Consider the following 25,431-nt stretch of genomic DNA (forward strand, 5'->3'; position numbering starts at 1 on the left):
AAATGCAAAACAGCCTGGGCACAAAACAAGCAGTCAACAGATGTCAGCTATCACTGTTAAGGGTTAACAGTGTTGATTTGAATCTCATGGCTTAAAAACCAGTGGCGGGCTTCCCTGGTGGCGCAGGGGTTGAGAGTCCGCCTGCCGATGCAGGGGACACGGGTTCGTGCTCCGGTCCGGGAAGATCTCACATGCCGCAGAGTGGCTGGGCCCGTGAGGCATGGCCGCTGAGCTTACGCGTCCGGAGCCTGTGCTCCACAACGGGAGAGGCCACAACAGTGAGAAGCCCGCGAACCGCAAAACAACAAAAACAAAAAAACAGTGATAATAATTTATCACTGTGCGAAAGACCTGCTGTTCTATTATAATTTTTTGTGCATTTGATTAGACTTGGCAAATATGAGTTAATTGATAAGGTGAAAAGTTGTTAGATTTTAAAATGTTTATGACTTGCTGCTCCGGGGAAAGGCAACCAAGCTGCCATGGTGTCTATGTACATGCTCCATTATGCCCAAATTAAAGGACTAAGGAAACAAATACGCATAGTGTATTCAAAGAAAAAAAAATTTTTAATTCAAGATGAATGAAAGCTTAATGGGAAAGGTAACTTATCCCCCAAATTAAAAGTTTCACTGTGAAAAAACATACTTATTCTGCATTGCATAGATAACCTGACATCACAATGACTCTGTAACTGCATGAGTCCAAAAATACAGAATGCTTTAAAAGGCAGCAGGAGAAAGGGGATCCTGAAATACCTTGTGAACAGCTAGAGCACATAATTGGGATTCATTTCCAGGCAATCAATCAGCTTTTTGAGTACTAAAACAGAAGTGTTGTTTAAGATATGCATGCCTGGTTCAAGATCTATTGACTTCTGTCACTTAAATCAGTACAAGTTGTAGTCTATGTTAGCTCTGCAGTTGCAGAAAAACTGAAATTCTTAATGAGATCAAGTCTCCTGAAATGATCTATAAATTCAATATGATTTTGATTGAAACTTTATAAATTTGGATATTTAACATCCAAGAAGAACTAAGAACTCACAGAAAAAAATAGAAAGAAATTAACCAGTTGAGAGTAGTTGTTGTACCAAACATCCATAATTATTATAAGGTTATAATATTTAAAACCATGTAGTATTAGCACAGGGAAAGTAAAAACACAGATATGTGGAAACCTCAGTGGGGAAAGGCTGGACCACTTTTTTCTAAATCATATGCTGATCAGTGTTTTTTGATATAGTGAAAGAAGAACTGTACTCCGTGTTACTCTGTGCACACTAAAAAAGTCAACTACAGGTTCTTTAAAAATTTAAATATGAAAAAGCAATACTAAAAACTTTTAAAAATAGAATATAGGAGGATCTTTATGTATTTGAAATGGAGAAGTATTTCTTAAATAAGACACAATCAGTATAAGCCATAGAGGAAGTTATTATTAAAATTAATAACAGTATTAGTCTTCCTGGGCTGCCATAAAACAGTACAACAGACTGGGTTGTTTAAACAATAGAAATGTATTTTCTCACAGTTCTAAGTTCAAATCAAGGCATTGGCTGTCCTGGTTTTTCTGAGGCCTCTCTGCTAGGCTGGCAGATAGCCATCTTCTTCCTGTGTCTTCACATCATCTTCCTTCTGGACTTGTCTGTGTCCAAATTTCCTCGTATTAGGGCACTAGTTGTATTGAATTAGAGCTCACCCTAACAACCTCATGTTCACTTAACTACCTCTTTTAAGATCATATTTCCAAATATAGTCACATGCGGAAGTACTGGGGGTTAGGACTTCAGAATATTGAGTTTTGGGCTGACACAATTCAGCCCATAAAAATAGGCAAAGACTTAAAACAGGCTCTTCACAGAAAAGGAAATCCCAATGGCCGATAGTGCACTATAAAAATATGCTGAATCTCATTAGTATTTCATAGAAAAACAAGTTAAAAACCACAGAGACACACCATTTTACACCCAACAGATTGGTCAGAATTTTAAATCTGACAGTATCAACTATTGGCAAAGATATGGATCAATTGGATTGCATATATTTCATTAATAAGACTGCAAATTTATCTAATGACCTTAAAATTTATCTAATGACCTTAAAATTTTTTTGATTCATCCAGTAATGCTGATGGTGTCCATGCCTTAAGTTTCAGAAATGTCAATCCTAGGAATATTAACTAGAGGAAGTCTCGTACATTTACACCAATGAGCATGTAAAAGTTGTTCACACCAGGACTGTTTGTGATAGGTAGCAAAATAGTGGAAAACCAGAGGGAGAGCTTCAAGATGGCGGACCAAAGTCTATCAATAGCATTATGAATACATAGTAGTACAATCTTATAATGAAGTATTCTACAGCCATTGAAAGGAATCAATTACAGCTAAAAGCAAAAATGTAGATGAATTTCAGGAACATAAAAGTGAGAGAAAAAAAATTTCCAAAAAACACCCAAAGAATGATGATTTGATTTATATAAATTTCAAAAACATGAAAAACCAAAAAAAAAAAAAAATTTAAGGATACAAACATATATGGTAAAGCCATAAGAAAACAAAAAAAGGAAAAATAAACATAAAATTGTGGATAATGTTACCCCTGAGGCAGAAAGGATTGGGGGAGGAGCACACAATACAGAGGTTTTCACTGAATTCATTTGAAACTCTAAAATTTATCGAATGTTTTGTTACAATTTTTGTTATACATTCAATATTTACCAAAAATATTGTACAGTAAAATGTTAGAACACATAATACATCTATTTCACAATAGCCTATTATGTGAAAGTATATTCCATTTTCCACATATAACATTTCAAAGTCATCAGAACTACACTGGAATTGACATGGTGGGGAGGGAAAAATGTACATTAGTTCCAGTTTTTTAAACCCAATATTCAAATTCAAAATGCATGTGGGTATGTAAAGATGAAAGTGATATTTCAGAAAAGGGAATTTGAATCCACATAACAGGTTATCTGGCAGAGAGAGACAAATTTCATTTGTGGCCTCTTACTTTTATTTTTTAAGCCTTCATATACAAAGCCAGGATTCTAGGACCTGAATGAATAGCCTATTATTGGTCCAAAGGAAAAGGAAAACCATATACTGTGTTCTGATTCATCTAACACTGCTCCAGAAAACACAGTACAGTCTTAGGGGACACCACCTAAGCCCACAATCCTGGGAGAGCTGCTGCCTGAATTCCTGGGCTGCTAGGCAAGGGGTGGGTAGAATATAGGAGGTTAGGCTTGGGAGGGGAGAAGCAGCCTGTCTTGTGAAGTTGCCCAGATTTCTGCCCTAACTTCTGCCTGTTCAATAGCTATTTTTAATATTTTTACTATAATCCAAAAGCAATTAACATGAAAGCTGCTTTTAGAGACACAGGGGATAGTTAAATACAGTACTTACTCTATTAGGACCAAGGATTCCACCATTTTTCCAATGTTAAGAAAATCCCAGAGAAGTGCTTCCCAGATTTTTATAGCTCTCTTCCAAATATTCCAGGTCTTCGGTACAAGCGGGAATGGAGAATTTAGCCAACAAAGACATATGGACAGAGATAACAGACCAAATGTGTTTCTCTTCAGGGGTTTTTGGAGCCATCATCCCTATCTTACTATATCCATCACAAGCTTTTTTTTTTTTTTTTTTTTTGCGGTATGCGGGCCTCTCACTGTTGTGGCCTCTCCCGTTGCGGAGCACAGGCTCCGGACGCGCAGGCCCAGCGGCCATGGCTCACAGGTCCAGCCGCTCCGTGGCACGAACCCGCGTCCCCTGCATCAGCAGGCGGACTCCCAACCACTGCGCCACCAGGGAAGCCCCCATCACAAGCTTTATAATAATTTCTGAAACTCTGAGCCTTTTATCCTAAAAATCCCATCCCTGGTTAAGTATCAGACATACTAATCCTCAATCATGGCTGGAATAATCATTGAGTATCAACAGCACATAATAAAAGCATCCCTAACCACAGATCAGGTAAAATTCGGAAGCCAGATCATTCAATACCTCCAATATAGAGATCATTCTAAAGATGGAAAGACTTGTTTCTCTACTTGGAAATTAAACATATGCTTAAAAGATTATGCTGTGCAAACATCTTCATGACTTGTAACTAACCTGGACGTAGTTAAGAGATAATGAATTGCATAAACATGGTAAAAGGACAGCAACCACCCTTCTCCCCAACCTTTCAGAAGGCACTGCTGAGCACAGCAGGGGTATAATACTGCTGCTCTGGCCTGGTCAGGCTGAGAGCATCATCAAATGCAATTAGATTTCACAAAACGTCAAAATGCAGCAAGGAAACTATAATGCATAATGTCACACAGCTCTGCATCTGGAGAAATTCTTTGCATAATTTATTGAGTGTGTGCTTAAGCACTGCGTGATCAAAGCAAAAGGAAGAAAAAGAAGAAAGGCCCACTACTGTGGACCCTGACTGATCATCTGAAGCACAAATCTGTGATTTGCATAGTGAATACAGAACTGGGGATTACAGGGAAATGGAGCCCTAAATCACAGGTACAAGACTTGGAGATTTAGGGAACCAGAACAATGAAACTTTCTTTGAAGCTTAAGTTATAAGAGGGTTAATCACTCTCTATTCACAGGTCCTCACAGTTGTTACAAAAGCAAAAGGAGTTTGAAAATTATGATTTTTAAGCACAGCATTGGCTGGTCACAATGAGAGTTAAGTATCTTCTGTTAGTCTAATAGTAGAAACCCTTCTAAAAGAAGAAGGAGCTTTATTAAGATGCTAAAGATTTCTTCCCAGGAATATTACAATTTGGGGCTCTAATTACAGGGCACAACAAAAATTACACAATGTGGTACCTTGAGTATCAGGTTCCATTTTTTTTTTTTTTTTAATATTTATTTAGTTGCTCCAAGTCTTAGTTGCTGCAGGCAGGCTCCTAGTTGAGGCACGTGACCTCCTTAGTAGCGGCATGCATGTGAGATCTAGCTCCCTGACCAGAGATTGAACCCAGGCCCCCTACACTGGGAGCATGGAGTCTTAACCACTGCGCCACCAGGGAAGTCCCAGGCTCTATTTTTAGATCCAGCCCCCTAATCAGCTGTGACAGGGAATGAGAATCCATGAGGTGAAAGGGAGCAGCGCCGGATGCTGGGAGACGGCTCAGTTTTGGAAGGAAACGGCTGATAGTGGAGCACCCCTGTCCAGCCAGAAGCTCAAGCACTGTCACCTGAACTCAGCCCATGCAGAGGAGGCTGCCCACACCAGCTTCCCTCTAGGGCTGCCTATGCTGTCACGACCAGCTGGAAGGAGCCTCCAGTCTGAAATCAGGGGATGAGGGGGTTTGCAAGCTTGGCTGGGCCTTAAAATCATCCGACCTGCTCATGTGACACATCAGGAAAAGGAGCAGCACAGAGACAGCTGAGTGAGAGTCTTACCCTTAGGACGTGGACTCCACTTTTCTAACTGCAGGTCCTCGACCTCTCACTGCACGAAGCAGATCAACAGCACTTGGCAGAAATGCAGATTCTCAGGCACCGCGGCAGGATCTATTGAACCAGGAATTATTCTTAAAGAGCCCCCAAAGATTCCCATGCACATTAAGGTATGAAAATAAAGCACTGCTCTACACCACACTGCTTAACTCTTCGAATCCAGCAAAGCACAGACTCTACAAACTCCTTGGGTTCAAACCTCAACTCTTTCACCTCCGAGCTGTGTGACTCTGAGTAAAATCCTTAAACTCTCTGTCTCTCAATTCCTTCTGCAAAATCATCACAATACTTACTTCACAAGGTTCTTGTGGGGAGTAAACTAATGAATGCATGGAAAGTGCTAAGTATGATGCCTGGCGTAAAGTAAATTCTATAAAAGTTTCAGCAATTATTATTTTAATATTAATTTTATTTATGATGATTTGACAAGGAAAACATCAGAAAGTTATCAGCTACCAACTGCTGCATATATATGCCTCTGCTTAAAGATATGGATTTTGCAAGACTTGATATAGTGACTCCTTGGTATATTCAAAGAACAGAGAAACTGCTGCTTAGTGTCTTGTCCCTTCTTCCTACTCCAGTCTCCTGTTGCCACAATGAGAAAAATGAAAACAGCCACATTTCTCAGGAGGCAGATGAAATAAGCCAAATGCCTTATTAGTTACATGTGTCACTTGAAATTCTGAGCTTGAGGCTTTGCAAAATCATCTTTCCACATCTGCTTGAAAGTTTCATTAAAATAATACCCACTCTTTAGAGACCAGGAGATGCTATTGATTCTTTTCTCCCACTCTTCCCTCCCCAAGACTGTCCCAGAGTTCTGGGTTACCCAGTGTAGGTCAACTAAGCATGTTGAAGATACCCACAAACAAGCCACATTTCCACCTCACTTCACAAAAATTAGGAAGTACAGCTCTATAAATCTGTTGTAATTTTGCAGCCAGAAAATCTAGAAAAAAAATCTATTTTAATTTGTGCACACAGGTAAGTTTGGGGTTATTTGGAACCTAAAATCTTTCTCCAATTTTTAGACGTGTTATTCCTCTCCCTCGCCTAATTACACAAGCTGGGAAAGAGTGAAATTTAGTTTTGTTTACAGACATAGGGGCATGTTTACAGCCTCTCACGGACTTAGATAACTCCAATCATTGTGAGCTACTTACGATTTTTTCCAATGTATCAGATTCGCTCCATTTTATGCATTTTTAACATGCCTAAAATGTCCTTTCTCGGTTTTAAATGGTGTTGATACTTTCCAGCTTCAAACCACAAGGAACACACCGTGTTTATTGACAGTTGAGTCTATTACTCATTGCAGAAAGGGAGAATGACACCTTAGAACTCTGGGATGCCTCAGGAAGAGGGTTTAGAAGGAACCTATCATAGGATTGGGGTTAGTATTAGGTGAATACAGGGAGGAAGGAAGACCTTTGCTCAGGACTGGCTGCTGTCTGCAATTGAGTTTCAAAATAAATCTCATCAATAAGGGGGAAGAATTGAAGCAAAGCTAAATCTGTCATTTGTAAGGAAGGAACAGTCGCTCATATTTTCTAGGATGGAGGAATATTTGGCCGTTTTTGAGGTTTGGACAATGTTCCAGCTTTTGTCTCTGTTCAGACGTGATTTCAGAGTGTCCTTGTTTTTTGTTTGTTTGTTTTTTTGCGGTACGCGGACCTCTCACTGTTGTGGCCTCTCCCGTTGCGGAGCACAGGCTCCGGACGCGCAGGCTCAGCGGCCATGGCTCACGGGCCCAGCCGCTCCGCGGCATGTGGGATCCTGCCGGACCGGGGCACGAACCCGTGTCCCCTGCATCGGCAGGCGGACTCTCAACAGAGTGTCCTTGTTTTTGATTTGATCCATCTGGGCACAGATGTGTCAACATTTTCGGATGTTGCTGTTCTGTGAAATTATTTACGTGCAGCAGGACACCCAGGTCTGACCGTGAGCGCCAAGCCAGTTCCCAGCTGGCAGCAGCTAGTTTTCTCACCAGGAAAACCCCTCATCCCTCAAAATCCAGGAGTGCCCCTGTGAACCCTCCCCACACACACACCCCCAGGATGGGTGTCTGGCCTCAGTGCTCCAATGGCACACGGGGTGGCCGCTTCGGGAGCGTGTGTGGAGCTGGGCGGTCCACGTCTGTTTACCCCTCCTCTCTACTAGATGGTGAGCACCTGCTGGCAGGACATTTTACCTGTATGTGCTCAGTGTCTCCTGGTGTCCCCGAGACTGTTTCTGCACTCTGCTCCTCTCTGTTCTATCCAGGAGCCTGCCCTGTGTGGGCTACCACTGGCCCCTGTGGCCTCTGCCTTCCAGTTTGATTTCACTGGGGAGCCCTGACAGGAGATGGGAGGAAGGGAGGTCAGGGAAGATTGCAGCAAGGCTGCCTCAGGATGGATGTGTCACTCTTTTCGCGTCTCAACATTTCTACAGGATTCTCTCCTCTGGCTTTGAGTAACTGTTCTCTTCCCTCTTCCCTTCAGGCCTTGGGGTGAGGACAGTAACTCTGCCCTTACTAGGCTGGGGCACCAACCCCTGTGGGGTCTATACTTTATGAACAAACCCTCCTCCAGTTATCCTAACTTGAGTGTGTCTTCTTTCCTGTTGTGATTGTGGCCCATACACTGTGTCTCTATCTGGTTATGTGTCTACTTCTGTGCCATAGTTGATGCCACTGCTGAGAATAAGACCCCAACCTCATGTGTTTATGTTCTGGACCTAGCCCAGTGCCTGGCACTCACTTGGATGGATGAATATATTTACTTTTCATATTAAAACTTTCCCTTTTTTTCCATATGAAGAGACTTTTCCAGGTGGGTGGGAAAGAGGTGGCTGGTTATGTATGGCAGATTCTCCTGAAAGGACTCAGGCAGCATGGGGAACAAGACACACAAGGGAAATATCCCTGGAAGCAATGGTTGAGGGAGGGGGGAGGGGAGCTGACGAGGGGTGGGGGAGGTGCATGAAGGGTAATGTATGTTGAAAAAAATTATAATTATTTCCATATAAATCCACTTATTCTTACCTAATCAAATTCAAAGACACAAAATATTTTACCTGGGTAAATGATATTTTGAAATGAACACAAAAAGGTTTTAGGAGCTTGCCTATCAGATCCAATGACTCTATGTAGCATAACCCACCATCTTCTCAAGAATTATCCCACACAAATGGGATGGCTTTTTCGAGGTGGCTTTTTCAAAATGCATTTTGTAGAAAACAGCCACGTTTCTTCACATAGGAGGCAGATGGATTACACTGAATGTATTATTAGTAACATAGACCGCTTACAATTCTGGGCTTGAGTGCCTTACAAAGCCATCTTCCACATCTGTCTACAATTTCAACAAAATAATACCCATACCCAGAGACGAGGAGATGCTATCATGTCCTCCCTTTCTTCCACTTATCCTTTAAAATAAGTCAGGTTGCTACAAGCAAGCAGAGGTTCTACATTTAGAGTCATCTCTAAGAAAGATCATTGGAGGGTGACAGCATTGCCATCTGCAAGAGAAGATGGTGGAAATTAGCATGAAGATGATTTAATTATTTCTTGATTCCAACAGAGGTTTCACCTGATTGTTCTCCAGCTGTTCTGTATTAAAATAAATTGCACACATTTAAAAGAGCTGGTAAACAGGGTAATAATGATTCATATGCTCTCGCATTTAAATAGTCAACTTTGTACAGAATTATTTGAGGTATAAATAAAGCAGGAACTGAATAGAGAAATACTACTTAATAGTGATTCAAAAAGGGGAAAAAATGTCTCTTTGAGAATATTTTTTAGTTCCCTGCTTTATGCAAGGTGATATAACAGTGATACAAAACCTCTACATTTTGTCCTCTAAAAATATCTGAAGGCAAGATGGGAAGATATTCAAAAAAGGAGAAAGTCATGGGATATTAAGAGATCTAGATTCTCTTACAAGAATCATCTGTTAGTACATGAAATAGAAACAGATTCTACATATTCCTAAGGAATGTTTGGATAAAGGAGTGAGAAGTAAAGTAAAACTAATAGTGAGAATCTGATTTTTGTAACATTCTATCTGTGAACTATAGTTCCTACTAAAAGATTTAATTCAGCAAGTATGGAAATGAATAGTAGCCTAAATGTCTAGCAAAGCAGATATATGTTTGAAACACACATGTGTTTAAAACACACACATGCACAACACAAAACAATGTGATAATAAAATATCAGAAAATAAATATTAAGTTATTAAAAGAAAAAGTTTAAAGCTAGATAACTGCTTAAACCTACATGACGACAGAAATTGCTTGCTTCTTGTGCAACCAAATAATGCAGAAGGCATAAAAATTTCTAAATCGATCTAACACCAGTTTTACTTCTAAATCATCTTTCTCTCATTTATGTGAATGAAGTCAGAAAATTAACTAATATCATAACATACAAAAATTGTGTTTAGTATTAAGGCAATTAAAGAGACATCTAGGAGAAATGAAATGCTACTTACAAGCTGTATATGTATTGATTTTTTTCTGTCACATTAGCTGCTGCATTTGGGGCACACAGTTGACCAGTCTTCCGAACTGGTAGGTAAACACCAACATGACTCTGGTATGTTCCATCCATTTGGGGTCTTTTTATTACACTTTTTTCCTTGGCTATGATTCTCTCCATTCACTCACTTTCTTTTCATTGGAATAATGAAGGTTCTTTATTCAAATATCCATAAGCTATGACTTGTGTTATAATTGTGTAATAGATGTTTTCTTGCAGTTTTAAAATTATCTCTCTTGATGAGTATACTATTTTCCTGAAAAGAGTGGATTAGTTGATATTTATTAAGTTAGATGATGTGCAAAGCAAGGATTTCTGGGGGTAAAAAAAAAAAAAAAGACATGAACTCCAAAAGCTTGGTAACCTATTAGAAAAGGAAAGGCACAGATACATGAAAGGTTAATTAAGAATACAAACTAGCAAATGGTAATTGCTGAATAAGTAAATCAATAAGTGCTTTGGGTTTTCAGATAAGTTGCAACCAAACTTGGCAGGGTGTTTGAGAAAAAGTGTCTAAAGGATGGCATTATTCCAAAATAAATTATGGGGGAGAAGATATGGAGGTGGACAACAACACAGGAAAACCATGGCAATCAGAAAGAACAAGGTACATTTCATGGCAGTGAGGAGAGGGATTTAGGGAGCAAATTACTTCAAAAGAGCAGTGGGAGGTGAGGCCAGAAATGTGGATGTGAGGCCAATCAGCCTACAGATGCAGAGCAAGACAGTACCGGGGGTGGTAAGTCATGGGCTCTAAGACCAGACAGATGTCCTTTCAAATTTTGGTTCAGCCACCTACAAGCCCCATTTCCTCATCTGCAAATTGGAGATGATAATGGTAGCTACCTCTCAGAATTCCTGTTAGTATTAAATGGGAAATCTCCTTTTTCAGTGTGTAGCACACATCAAGGGATCAAAAAAGTATGATTTCCTATTACCAACCACACTGAAGGGTCTCGGTCTTGTTGGGTCACCATTAGAAGGGTCTTGGTGTAGAGTAGTGACATGATGAATCATTTTATTATAACCAGAACCGAGCCTCCTGCCTCTGTACTCAGCTGTTGGCTCCCAATAACCCTCCACATCTGCTCTTAAAAAGCCTAAGCATCACAGGACAGTTAACATCGACGTGGATCAAGAGAGACATAGATTCACATAGTGACTACATGTGTTATTCTTGACAAGTTATTTTCTCTTAGTTCTTGCAGGTAGTTTTCTTGCAGGTAAACAAATGTAAGTGATAAAAGCAACACATATATATTATTATGAAGTTTAAATGAGATAACTATAGCAAAACCATCTCACTAAAAGAGAGCCAAGCACACAGCAGGCACACTATAAAGGTGACGATACTTGTGAACACTTTCTGAGCCCCACTTTATGCCTAGCACTGAGCATTGTCCATTTAATCATCCTAACAATACTATGAGGGAGATGGTGTCTTTAGTCCCATTTTACAGATGAGGAAACAGAGGTTAGAAAGGTGAGGTAAATTATCAGGTCACAGAGGCTGGGGGTGGCAGAGCTGTGTTTGATTCAGGCAGTCTGACCCCAGAGACACCACGTCGCCCTCTCGTTCCCACCTACTCAGGATGTGGAAAGTAATTTCAGGGGCCAGTGTCAGCGCCCCCGGCCCAGGGCCTCCCTGACCTCAGTGACTCACTGTGAAGATGCCTTAGGTTCACAGAAAAGCCATAATCAAAGGGAAAGCTTTTGTCTTCTCTAGGAAGTTGTTACTTATTACCCTGCATTTCATCCTTAAAGTCCAACACTGACGGCCATTGCCAGTGTCCAGAGAGGCCACAAGAGTCAGCTGAGGTCTCAGCTCTTCCCCCCTCACCTCTCATTTCCTTCTAGAGGACACATTTTGGTCAAAATTACCATCTTCTTTATCTAAAAATTTTTTTAAATTTATTAAATTTATTTATTTTTGGCTGTGTTGCGTTTTTGTTGCTGTGCGCAGGCTTTCTCTAGTTGAGGTGGGCAGGGGCTACTCTTCATTGCAGTGCGCGGTCCTCTCATTGCGGTGGCTTCTCTTGTTGCGGAGCATGGGCTCTAGGCACGTGGGCTTCAGTAACTGTGGCTCGCGGGCTCTGGAGTGCAGGCTCAGTAGTTGTGGCGCACAGGCTTAGTTGCTCCGCGACATGTGGGATCTGCCCGGACCAGGGCTCGAACCCACGTCCCCTGCATCGGCAGGCGGATTCTTAACCACTGCGCCACCAGGGAAGCCCCAAAATTACCGTCTTCTGAACACAGCCAGCCTTCTCCCTCTCCTAGCCGTGACCTGATAAAACTTGCAGTCAGGCTGCCTAAGCCTCCTGGGGAGCCTGAACTGCTCACGACCTGCTTCTCTGTTCAAGCCCTCACTCCACATCAAGCTTCCACCCCGTCTCCTTGCCAACAGTCATCTTTCTGTACTCAAAACCTCCTGCTTTTCTTCATCTGTCTCAATGATGCTTTCCTCCCTCTATTGTTCATCTTGAGAAGCTTTCCATTTCTTTGTTTTGACAACACAAGGCCTACTTTTTTTAAATGTCAATTTCCACAGAACATTGATGTACCTGAAACTGTTCACTTAATTTCTTTGAAGACCTACATCCAGCACTTTACTGGGGAAAATGAATATACCTTACTTCTTTCTTTTCTTTTTTAACATCTTTATTGGAGTATAATTGCTTTACAATGGTGTGTCAGTTTCTGCTGTATAACAAAGTGAATCAGCTATACATATACATATATCCCCATATCTCCTCCCTCTGGCGTCTCCCTCCCACGTCCCTATCCCACCCCTCTAGGTGGTCACAAAGCACCTAGCTGATCTCCCTGTGCTATGCGGCTCCTTCCCACTAGCTAGCTATTTTACATTTGGTAGTGTATATTAGTCCATGCCACTCTCTCACTTTGTCCCAGCTTACCCTTCCCCTCCCTGTATCCTCAAGTCCCTTCTCTAGTAGGTCTGTGTGTTTATTCCTGTCTTACCCCTAGGCTCTTCATGACATTTTTTTCCCTTAAATTCCATATATATGTGTTAGCATACAGTATCTGTTTTGCTCTTTCTAACTTACTTCATTCTGTATGACATTCTCTAGGTCCATCCATCTCACTACAAAAAACTCAATTTTGTTTCTTTTTATGGCCGAGTAATATTCCATTGTATATATGTGCCACATCTTCTTTATCCATTCATCTGTCGATGGACACTTAGCTTTCTTCCATGTCCTGGCTATTGTAAACCGAGCTACAATGAACATTGTGGTACATGACTCTTTTTGAATTATGGTTTTCTCAGAGTATATGCCCAGTAGTGGGATTGCTGGGTCATATGGTAGTTCTATTATTACTTTTTTAAGGAACTTCCATACTGTTCTCCATAGTGGCTGTATCAGTTTACATTCCCACCAACAGTGCAAGAGGGTTCCTTTTTTTCCAAACCCTCTCCAGCATTTATAGTTTGTAGATTTTTTGATGATGGCCATTCTTACAGATGTGAGGTGATACCTCGTTGTAGTTTTGATTTGCATTTCTATAATGATTAGTGATGGATGTTGAGCATTCTTTCACGTGCTTGTTGGCAGTCTGCATGTTTTCTTTGGAGAAATGTCTATTTAGGTCTTCTGCCCATTTTTGGATTGCGTTGTTTGTTTTTTTGGTATTGAGCTGCTTGTAAATTTTGTAGATTAGTCCTCTGTCAGTTCCTTCATTTGCAAATATTTTCTCCCATTCTGAGAAAAAGTCTTTTCGTCTTGTTTATGGTTTCCTTTGCTGTGCAAAAGCTTTGAAGTTTCATTAAGTCCCATTTGTTTATTTTTATTTCCATTTCTCTAGGTGGTGGGTAAAAAAGAATCTTGCTGTGATTTACGTCAGAGTGTTCTGCCCTTGTTTTCCTCTAAGGGTTTTATAGTGTCTGGCCTTATATTTAGGTCTTTAATCCATTTTGAGTTTATTTTTGTGTATGGCATTAGGGAGTGTGCTAATTTCATTCTTTTACATGTAGCTGTCCAGTTTTCCCAGCACCACTTACTGAAGAGGCTGTCTTTTCTCCAATGTATATTCTTGCCTCCTTTATCAAAAATAAGGTGACCATATGTGCATGTGTTTATCTCTGGGCTTTCCATCCTGTTCCAGTTATCTATATTTCTGTTTTAGTGCCAGTACCATACTGTCTTGATTACTGTAGCTTTGTAGTATAGTCTGAAGTCAGGGAGCCTGATTCCTCCAGCTCCGTTTTTCTTTCTCAACATTGCTTTGGCTATTCGGGGTCTTTTGTTTTTCTATAAAAAATTGTGAATTTTTTTGTTCTAGTTCTGTGAAAAATGCCATTGGTAGTTTGAAAGGGATTGCACTGAATCTGTAGATTGCTTTGGGTAGTAGAGTCATTTTCACAATACTGATTCTTCCCATCCAAGAACATGGTATATCTCTCCATTTGTTTGTATCATCTTTAATTTCTTTCATCAGTATCTTATAGTTTTCTGCATACAGGTCTTTTGTCTCCTTAGGTAAGTTTATTCCTAGGTGTTTTATTCTTTTTGTTGCAATGGTAAATGAGAGTGTTTCCTTAATTTCACTTTCAGATTTTTCATTATTGATGTATAGGAATGCAAAAGATTTTTGTGCATTAATTTTGTATCCTGCTACTTTAACAGATTCATTGATTAGCTCTAGTAGTTTTCTGCTGGTGTCTTTAGGATTCTCAATGTACAGTATCATGTCATCTGCAAACAGTGACAGCTTTAGTTCTTCTTTTCTGATTTTTAGTCCCTTTATTTCCTTTTCTTCTCTGATTGCTGTGGCTAAGACTTCCAAAACTATGTTGAATAATCGTGATGAGAGTGGGCCACCTTGTCTTTTTTCTGATCTTAGTGGAAATGGTTTCAATTTTTCACCATTGAGAATGATGTTGGCTGTGGGTTTGTCATATATGGCCTTTATTATGTTGAGGTAAGTTATCTCTATGCCTACTTTCCGGAGGGTTTTTATCATAACTGGGTGTTGAATTTTGTTGAAAGCTTTGTCTGCATCTATTGAGAGGATTATATGGTTTTTATCCTTCAATTTGTTAATATGGTGTATCACATTAATTGATTTGCGTATATTGAAGAATCCTTGTATTCCTGGGATAAACCCCACTTGATCATGGTGTATGATCCTTTTAATGTGCTGTTGGATCCTGTTTGCTGTGTTTTGTTTAGAATTTTTGCATCTATGTTCATCAGTGATATTGGCCTGTAGTTTTCTTTCTTTGTGATGTCTTTCTCTGGTTTTGGCATCAGGGTGATGGTGGCCTTGTGGAATGAGTTTGGGAGTGTTCCTCCCTCTGCTATATTTTGGAAGAGTTTGAGAAGAATGGGTGTTAGCTCTTCTCTAAATGTTTGATTGAATTTGCCTGTGAAGCCATCTGGTCCTGGGCTTTTGTTTGTTGGAAGATTTTTAATCACTGTCTCAATTTCAGTGCTTGTGTTTGGTCTGTTTATATTTTCTCTTTCTTCATGGTCCAGTCTCAGAAGGTTGTGCATTTCTAAGAATTTGTCCATTTCTTCCAGGTTGTCCATTTTATTGGCATAGAGTTGCTTGTTGTAATGTCTCATGATCCTTTGTATTTCTGCAGTGTCAGTTGTTACTTCTCCTTTTTCATTTCTAATTCTATTGATTTGAGTCTTCTCCCTTTTTTTCTTGATGGGTCTTGCTAATGGTTTATCATTTTGTTTATCTTCTCAAAGAACAAGCTTTTAGTTTATTGATCTTTGCTATTGTTTCCTTCATTTCTTTTTCATTTGTGTTGGATATGATCTTTATGATTTCTTTCCTTCTGAAAACTTTGGGGATTTTTTTGTCTTCTTTCTCTAATTTCTTTAGGTGTAATGTTAGGTTGTTTATTTGAGACATTTCTTGTTTCTTGAGGTAGGATTGTATTGCTATAAACTTCCCTCTTAGAACTGCTTTTGCTGCAGCCCATAGGTTTTTGGTCATCATGTTTTCATTGTCATTTGTTTCTAGGTATTTTTAAATTTCCTCTTTGATTTCTTCAGTAATCTCTTGGTTATTATGTAGCTTATTGTTTAACCTCCATGTGTTTGTATTTTTTACAGATTTTTCGTGTGATTAACATGTAGTCTCATAGCGTTATGGTCAGAAAAGATACTTGATACAACTTCAACTTTCTTAAGTTTACCAAGGCTTGATTTGTGAACCAAGATATGATCTATCCTGGAGAATGTTCCATGAGCACTTGAGAAGAAAGTGTATTCTGTTGTTTTTGGATGGAGTGTCTTATAAATATCAATTAAGTCCATCTTGTTTAATGTGTCATTTAAAGCTTGTGTTTCCTTATTTATTTTCATTTTGGATGATCTGTCCATTGGTGAAAGTGGGGTGTTAAAAGTCCCCTACTATGACTGTGTTACTGTCAATTTCCCCTTTTATGGCTGTTAGCATTTGCCTTATGTATTGAGGTGCTCCTATGTTGGGTGCATAAATATTTACAATTGTTATGTCTTCTTCTTGGATTGATCCCTTTTTCATTACATAGTGCCCTCTTTGTCTCTTGTAATAGTCCTTTTTGAAAGTCTCTTTTGTCTTATATGAGAATTGCTCTTCCAGTTTTCTTCTGATTTCCTTTTGCATAGAATATCTTTTTTCCATCCCCTCACTTTCAGTCTGTATGTGTCCCTAGTTGTGAAATGAGTCTCTTGTTGACAGCATATATATGGGTCTTGTTTTGGTATCCATTCAGCCAGTCTACGTCTTTTGGTTGGAGCATTGAATCCATTTAAATTTAAGGTAATTATCAATATGTATGTTCCTATTACCATTTTCTTAATTGTTTTGGGTTTGTTATTGTAGATCCTTTCCTTCTCTTGTGTTTCCTGCCTAGAGAAGTTCCTTTAGCGTTTGTTGTAAAGGTGGCTTGGTGGGGCTGAATTCTCTTACCTTTTGCTTGTCTGTAAAGGTTTTAATTTCCCCATCAAATCTGAATGATATCCTTACTGGGTAGAGTAATCTTGTTTGTAGTTTCTTCCCTTTCATCACATTAAATATGTCCTCCCACTCCCTTCTGGCTTGCAGAGTTTCTGCTGAAAGATCAGCTGTTAACCTTATGGGGATTCCCTTGTATGTTATTTTTTGTTTTTCCCTTGCTGCTTTTCATATTTTTTCTTTGCATTGAATTTTTGATAGTTTGATTAATATGTGTCTTTGCATGTTTCTCCTTGGGTTTATACTGTATGGGACTCTCTGTGCTTCCTAGACTTAATTGACTATTTCCTTTCCCATACTAGGGAAGTTTTCAGCTATAGTCCCTTCAAATTTTTTCTCAGTCCCTTTCTTTTCCCCTTATTCTTCTGGGACCCCTATAGTTCAAATGTTGGTGTGTTTAATGTTGTCCCAGAGGTCTCTGAGACTGTCCTCAATTCTTTTCATTCATTTTTCTTGATTCTGCTCTGCAGAAGTTATTTCCTGTATTTTATCTGCCAGGTCACTTATCCATTTTTCTGTCTCAGTTATTCTGTTATTGATCCCTTCTAGAGAATTTTAAATTTCATTTATTGTATTGTTCCTCATTGGTTTTTTGCTCTTTAGTTCTTCTTGGTCCTTGTTAAATGTTTCTTGTATTTTCTCCATTCTATTTCCAAGATTTTGTATCATCTTTACTATCATTACTCTGAATTCTTTTTCAGGTAGACTGCTTATTTCCTCTTCATTTGTTTGGTCTGGTGGGTTTTTAACCTTACTCCTTCATCTGCTGTGTGTTTCTCTGTCTTCTCATTTTGCTTAACTTACTGTGTTTAAGGTCTCCTTTTCACAGGCTGCAGGTTTGTAGTTCGTATTGCTGTTGGTGTCTGCCCCCAGTGGGTAAGTTTGGTTCAGTGGGTTGTGTAGGCTTCTTGGTGGAGGGGACTAGTGCCTGTGTTCTGGAGGATGAGGCTTGATCTTGTCTTTCTGTCAGGCAGGACTGTGGCCGGTGGTGTGCTTTGGGTTGTCTGTGACCTTATTATGATTTTAGACAGCTTCTCTGCTAATTGGTGGGGTTGTGCTCCTGTCTTACTAGTTCTTTGGCATAGGGTGTCCAGCACTGTAGCATGCTGGTTGTTGAGTGGAGCTGGGTCTTAGCATTGAGATGGAGATCTCTGGGAGAGCTTTCACCATTTAATATTACATGGAACCAGGAGGTCTTTGGTGGACCAATGTCCTGAACTTGGTTCTCCCACCTCAGAGGCACAGGCCTGACACCCGGTCGGAGCACCAGGACCCTGTCAGCTACACGGCTGATAAAGGGTTCAAAGAAGTAGTCATAAGAATGCCTGCCAGGATTGGGAGAAGAAAGCAGGAACTCAGTGAGAACTTCAAGAAGAGCTTTGAATGCAAAGGTCATACTGCCTGTGGTTTATCTCCCCATAATTCTGTAGGTCAGAAATCCAGCATAGCCTATCTAGGTTCTCTCCTCAGAGTATCACAAGGCTAAAGTCAAGGTATAAGCCAAGCTGAGTTCTTGTGTGAGAGGTCTGGGGAAAAGCCAGTTCATTCTTGGAGCAGGCAAAATTCACTTTCTTGCTATGGTAGGTCTGAAGTCCTATTTCCTTGCTTGCTACCAGCCAGAACCACTCTTAGCTCCTAGAGGCTGCCCACATTCCTTGCCATGCAGTCTTCTTCATCTTCAATTCAGCCACCTTACTTCTAAGAATAAGGTTCAATTCTTTTTACTTTTTTATATTACAATGATCAACCACTCCCTTTTACTCTTAAATATAAGATGCATCTTAAAATATACGTTGAAACATCTGTTGCAAGCAGTTGAAAGCTCTCTGTTTAAACCATGATTCACTCCTTTCTGATACGTGCTGACGTTCTGTCTTTACACTCTTCCACATGCTCCTTGTACTTTGGGAGAGAGAAAGGGTGATGCTACAGATGATGTATTTCTTCTCAAACACCCATCTGAATCGGCCTCTGTCTGACAAGGCTGCGTGTCTGCTGGTCTAATCTTATCTTGCATGTGATGTTGGAAGACACAGCATATTTTCCATATGAATGATCCTTTAACCTCTACCTAGCTCATCAATGCTTCTTAAGTTTCGCTTACAGTTTCCAAGTCCTTTCTTGAGGCTACCTCAGTAAGTAGATGGGTGACTCACACCCATAAGCCAGAAGATCACTGATTATTTTGAAAGTTCTACAAACTAAAGAGAAAAAAATATTTTGAATCACAATATGGAAATAGCTGAAAAATCAGTCTTTTTGAATGGGCCACATTGCCCATGTTATTCATGTTGGACGGCCATTATCAATTTTTTGTGAAGTTCTATTGTATTTAACTTTATTTTACTTCAATTTCAGTAGTTGGTAATTTGCATTTCTATTTTGACTTGTTTTGCTTTTTACAACTGAAAGAGTTAAAAGAGGTATTTCCAGCAATCACAGATCCTCCTCCCTCAAGGCAGTTAGTAGTGTAATTAACAACCTGTGAAGCCATACTGTGATTATGGAGATTACCTGGGACCTCTGAGGTTATTTCAATTCTGTGTAAACATTGTCAGAACATAATTCAGTGGACCTCTTTATGTGAACTTTGTTTCTCGACAGTATTTGGCTTCTGTAATGTGCATTAGCCTCTTCCAGTCTAGTTAAAAAACATATAATAGCTAAAATAACCAATCATATCACAACTGTGGTCTCATCAAACACAAAACCAGGCTGAGCCTGGGTTAGGTGGACAGAGGTAATGGTCATGACAGAAGGAGAGAGCAATACCCACTCAGAAGACTGGACCCCACCAAATGGTGTATAGCCCTTGATGTCAGCCAAGGTGGTACCGTCTTTAAGGTAAAAATCCTGTTCACTTGTGAAGTTATGAGATTTCCTGCCGTAGTTAACTTTCTCTTTACATTAGGGAGTGAGTAAATCGGTTCAGAGCGGGGACCTGGGAGCCAGGTTGCAGCATTAGGGTTAGGGTTGATTTTCAGCTTCATCACACGTGCTGCATGATCCTGAGCAAGTCACTTCTGCTTACTTATGCTTCCATTTGTTCATCTATCAAATGCAGATATAAGAGTACCAACTGCAGAAGATTGCTTGAGGGTTAAATAAGCATGGAGGTATTGAGAACAGTGTCTGAACACAGAAAAGACTCAGTGAATGTTGATGGATATTTTTATGTGTCAACTTGACTAGGCTGTGGTACCCAGTAATACAAGCAAACACAAATCTAGTGTTGCTGTGAAGGTATTTTGTAGTCGTGCTTAACATCTACAATCAATTGACTTTTAGTAAAGATTACCCTCAATAATCTGGGAGACCCTGATCCAATCAGCTGAAAGGCCATAAGAGCAAAACTTAGGTTTCCTTGAAAGGAGAAATTATGCATCTAGGCTGCACTGCCAGTCCCTACCGAGGAGTTTCTGGCTGCTTAGCCTATCCTATAGATTTTGGACTTCCCTAGCCAGACTCCGCAATCACATAAACCAATCATATTCCTTGATGATGGGCCAATTCTCGTTATTCACAGTAGTTATATTCTACGAAGTTGCCATGAACACTTCACAACTAGTGAATATGGAACCATTGCTCCTATAGGGGGATACAGGGTTAGGTTTCTGTGAGCCTCTGGTCACAATATTTTTGCCAACCAGTCAATAAATAATTGTGTTTCACATATGTTTCTGTTTAAAGACACATTATTTAATATATATTTATTACAAATAATTAATTACATGGTCTTTGAGTGATTTATAGCCAGGGAATTTGGAAGCCATTTACATTATATAGGTATGCTTGCCAATGTCCTTGTAAAAGAAGCCAGTCTCATCAGTGTTGAAAACTTGCTCTTTCACATAACCCTTTTCCTATCAACCATTTAGCATGTATTTTTAAAATTCTTCTACAGCTTCTTGACCTGCAGAACCTACCTCATCTGCAAGTGAACATTTTTTTATGCTGTATCATCTTTTGAAATGTGTCAGCAAGCCAGCACTAGCCCAGAAGTGTTTTCCTAGTCATGGGTAACATGACCTTAAATTTCTTTGGCTCTCAGCTTCACATCATTACTGTCCACTATGCTTTTTTTAATTGGTCATTATCTCATGAATACATTAATTTAGCCACTTTATCATATTTTCCATAGCTTCATCACACACTCTAGTTTTATGTTAGCACTTTCCAGAGTGGCCTCATGTGCAAAGCAGTGAATTTTTTCTTCCTCTTTATGGATGTACCCTATTGCAGACTCATAAACATTGAGCTCACAGCCAACAGCACTACAACTCACGGCTGAGTGAAGCTTATCTAGCACACATGTTTTCTCCATAAGGCACATCACAGCCTTCCTGTGCTTAGGAACACTGTACAGCACTTCAGCACTATACTTGAGGGCCACTTCAAACAGTGAAATCACCAAAAAAGAACAAAAATATGAAAAATGTGGTACAGTAGTCTTTAGACTGCAAAAAAACCCCAAAACAAAAAACCTCTTGTTACAGTATGAGAATTTAAACAAGAAGGCAGGGCATCTAACCTCAGCTGGGAACATACGCATCAGGGATTTCAAATTTTTTGTCACTCTTCATGTCCGTGAATGACAACAAAAGCCACACAAATATTGATTTGGGGGTTACAAAAAAATTTTAGCAGGTAGATGAATTCACAAATATGGCATCCAGAAATAATTAGGATCAACTATAGATATAGATATAGATATAAATATGATTTCATTTCTCTGATAGAGCTTTAACTGTTACAGCTTGTACCATTAATTATTCTGGATATGTCTAAAATCCCTGGGGTATTTTTATTGAATTCAGAATTGCATCTGATTAGTAGGTGTTGAACCAACATGAATAAATATTTGTATAATTAAACTGACAGAACTGACTATGTTTCATAAAACATTCTGGCATAAAATGTGATGGGAATGAAGGAAAGTTGACTGACTCATAACTCTGGTGCCCTGGTAACTTGGGTGGGTCTCCGGGTCAGCAGGAAAAGGAGAGGGTATCCCCCACCCTCCATCCAGACTGAGTGTCAGCTGTGCAGCAGGTATTGCCTCAGGGGATAAGATAAGAAAAAAGAAAAAAAAAATCTAAAAGGGAAACAATATCATAGGACATCTCTAATCAACATAACATAATTTAAAAATAAAGCAATGCGCGTGGGCTGAAATGACAAAGTAGAGGGAAATGAATCGCACTTTAGAAGGGAAGGAGATTTTGAGTTAAGGGGAGTTAAGTGAGGGGTCTCCTAAATGGTCTGAATCTCAGGGTCACTCTAAAGGAAAAGCACACTGACTTGCAACAAAGAGGAATGACCATTCTGAAGATAATTAAAACAAAAACAAGTAAACAAAAACACAGGCTATGGTGGTTTGCCAGGAAAAGAAACATTTAAATGGTTTCTACACAGTATAGATTCAGGTATAACAATAAATTGGACAACGTAAAGTTGAGAGACAGAGCTGTAGAGAATAACTCTGCAGATGAAAATGCCATAGCAAACAGCATAAATAAACATGCATTATTGTTAACACAAGATGCCTTAAACCTGTAGCACCCCAAAGGCATAATTATCCATAACTGAAATTGCAACATTCTTAAAATGTAAGCAAATTTGTTTAAGTACCAAGAGTAATAAGGAGAATTCAATTCTTACAACAGAACACATAAAAGGAAAGACAGATGTTAGGTATGAAGAAGTCAATATTTGTCTTATAGAGGAAAAGAAGATGTCTCTTTAAGTTGTTTTCTCTGAACCAGTACATAGCAAAGACTTGTCTTCCAACTAAATAGTTCCTATATATTTTTTCCCTGATGATCACCTAAATATTCCAGGGATAATTCAATCTAGATGATACAAAGAAGGGTACCTTAGTGAGTGACCAGTTAACAACTGTTCATTTTTTCATTCAGCTATTCATTTTTTGAGCCTTTAACATGAGTCGGGCACTATTCCAGGAGCTGGGAATACAGTAATGAACAAGAGACTTGAGACCTCTACATTTATAGAGCTTATATTCTACTGAAGGGTACGAACAGCAGACAAAGGAGCAAGAAATTGCTGACGTTGTTAAGCGTTACACATAAAATAAAATGTGTTAGAATGACCTGGAGCTGCTTTAGATTGGATGAGCAGGAGTGGGCTCTCTGAGGAGGCTGGACATGTAAGCTAAGGCCTGAAGGACAAGAAAGCAATGACCACACCAAGATCCAGGGCAAGAGCATTTTAGAGTGAAAACCAGCACAAAAGGCCATGTGTTGGGATATGCTTGGCATGTTTCAAGATCAGAAGGTAAGCAAGTGTGGATGGAATGTTGTAAGCAAGGGAAGAAGTGGTAGGAAATGGATCAAACATGTGCACAGATGCCATTCGTGGAAGGTCTTTTAGGCAAGGTGAGAGAGAGGGATTTCATTCTAAGTGGAATGGGAAGCTAAGAGAGGTATTTAAACACAGTTAAGACATAATGTAATGTTGATCTTTTTAAAGATCACTCTGATTGATGGGTGAATAATGAGTGGCAGAAGTGGAAAGGCCAGGTAGGAACTTTTGATTTAGACTAGATGAGAGATAATGATGACTTGGATTAGGAGAGTGACAACAGAGATGAATCAAAGTAGACAAATTTGGGTATGGTTTGAAGGTATTGTTAAGAATTTCATCAGGAAAAGGGAAAATTCATATTTCTAGCTTGAGTGACTGGACAGATGCTGATGCCATTTACTGAGATGATGAAGCTTAGGAAATATTTGAGAAGGAAGTTTTAAAAACCTATTAGACATCTAACTGAAAATGTCAAATGGGTATTTGAATGTATGGATCTAGTGTTTAGGGGTGGAGATAAACTTGAGTGTCAACAGCTTATACATGATATATGAAGCCACAAGACTAGATAAGAGCACTAAGGGAGAGAGTATAGATGTAGAAGAAAAGAAACTTCGGTGCAGAGATACAGGGAATGTCAATATTTAGCCATCAAGCTGATACGTAGTGGTAACAGCCTCTAAGAGAGCCTCTAATGATCCTCATCTTCTGGTACCCATGCCTTTGTGCAGTCCTTCCCACATACCCCCAACAATGAATCAGGGCTGTGTGACCAGTAGTATACTGTAGAAATAATGGCGTATGACTTTCAAGGTTTTGTCATGAAAGGAATTGCAGCATCTGTCCAGCTCTGTTTCCTTACTCAAAGGAAAGTCAGTCACCATGTTGTGAGGACACTCAAGCAGCACCACAGAGAAGCTATATGCATGACCAGTCCAAGTTAAGCCTTCCCATGACTGCAGACCCAGCTGACATCTGACTGCAATTGTGTGAGACCCCAAGTCACTCCCAAATTCCTGACCCACAAAAGCTGAGAAGGATAATTAGGAATTATTGTTTTAAACCACTAAGTTTTGAGGTGATTTATTAAGCAGAACTATTACAGTATTGATAGGTAACAAGCAAAGGAGACCAAGGGGAAAGAGCCAGTGTATTAGGAAGATAGCCAGAAAAAAAAGGAGGTATTAGAGGAAGAGTTATAGGTTGGAAGAGAGAGAAGGTGTGAAACAATCATTTTGGAGTACATAAAAATGAAAGGGCTAAAAAGTTCGTAAGATTGATGGGCAAAAAATTGTATTTCCCCCAGGGGGGAAAGGGGTGGGGTGGGAGGAATTGAGAGACTGGGATTGACACATATGTATTATTGATACCATGGATAAAATAAGCAACTGATTGGAACATACTGTATAGCACAGGGAGCTCTACCTAATGCACTGTGGTAACCTAAATAGGAGGGATGTCCAAAAGGGAGGGGATATCTGTGTGTGTATGGCTGATTCATTTTGTTCTGCAGTGGAGGCTAACACAACATAGTAAAGCAACCATACTCCACTAAAAATTAATTTTAAAAAAATTGATGGGCAACATTGAGTCCTCATTTGAGATTTATATTCATTAATCTGCAAGGTCTTTTTTCCATGAATATTTAGTTGTTTGGATTCTAGCAGGATAGGTAGGAAAGCTGGGGTTAAGTAAAGTTGTGGTTTCGCCAGATGAGTATGAAAAAGGGAGAGAGGAAGAGGGGAGTTAATGTTGCATGAGAGGAACTCTGAAGATGGACCAGATACTCTAACGTGGCCAAGAAAGATAGTGACAATGTGGATAGTGACTGAGAGTGAAAGGCAGTAGGATCTGAAGATTGGTGATCCTGGTGGAATGGAAGAAATGCTGGAGAGGAAACTTCAGAGGAAGTAATCTGGAAGGGAAGGAGGCAGTGGTTAGATATCAGTTTGCTTGAAACTCAGATTTTAGATACACTATAGTCATTGATGAAGATAAGCATATGGAAGTGAAAATTATTTTTTAAAATAATATCTCACATTTATTAAGCATAAACTATGTTTCAAACATAGTTTTAAGAACTTTTCATTTATTATCATTTCTCTTCATCAGAAACTTCATTTTA

General features: G+C 39.5%; 1 long non-coding RNA gene across 1 annotated transcript in view; it reads left to right on the forward strand.

Annotated features, from left to right (window-relative positions):
• The window catches only part of LOC309969347, a 697,850-nt gene that overhangs the window by 341,929 nt on the left and 330,490 nt on the right, over positions 1–25,431 (forward strand). The window lies entirely within an intron of this gene.

This window comes from Leucopleurus acutus, assembly GCF_964270905.1.
Source record: "Leucopleurus acutus genome assembly, chromosome: 11".
Taxonomy (NCBI): domain Eukaryota; kingdom Metazoa; phylum Chordata; class Mammalia; order Artiodactyla; family Delphinidae; genus Leucopleurus; species Leucopleurus acutus.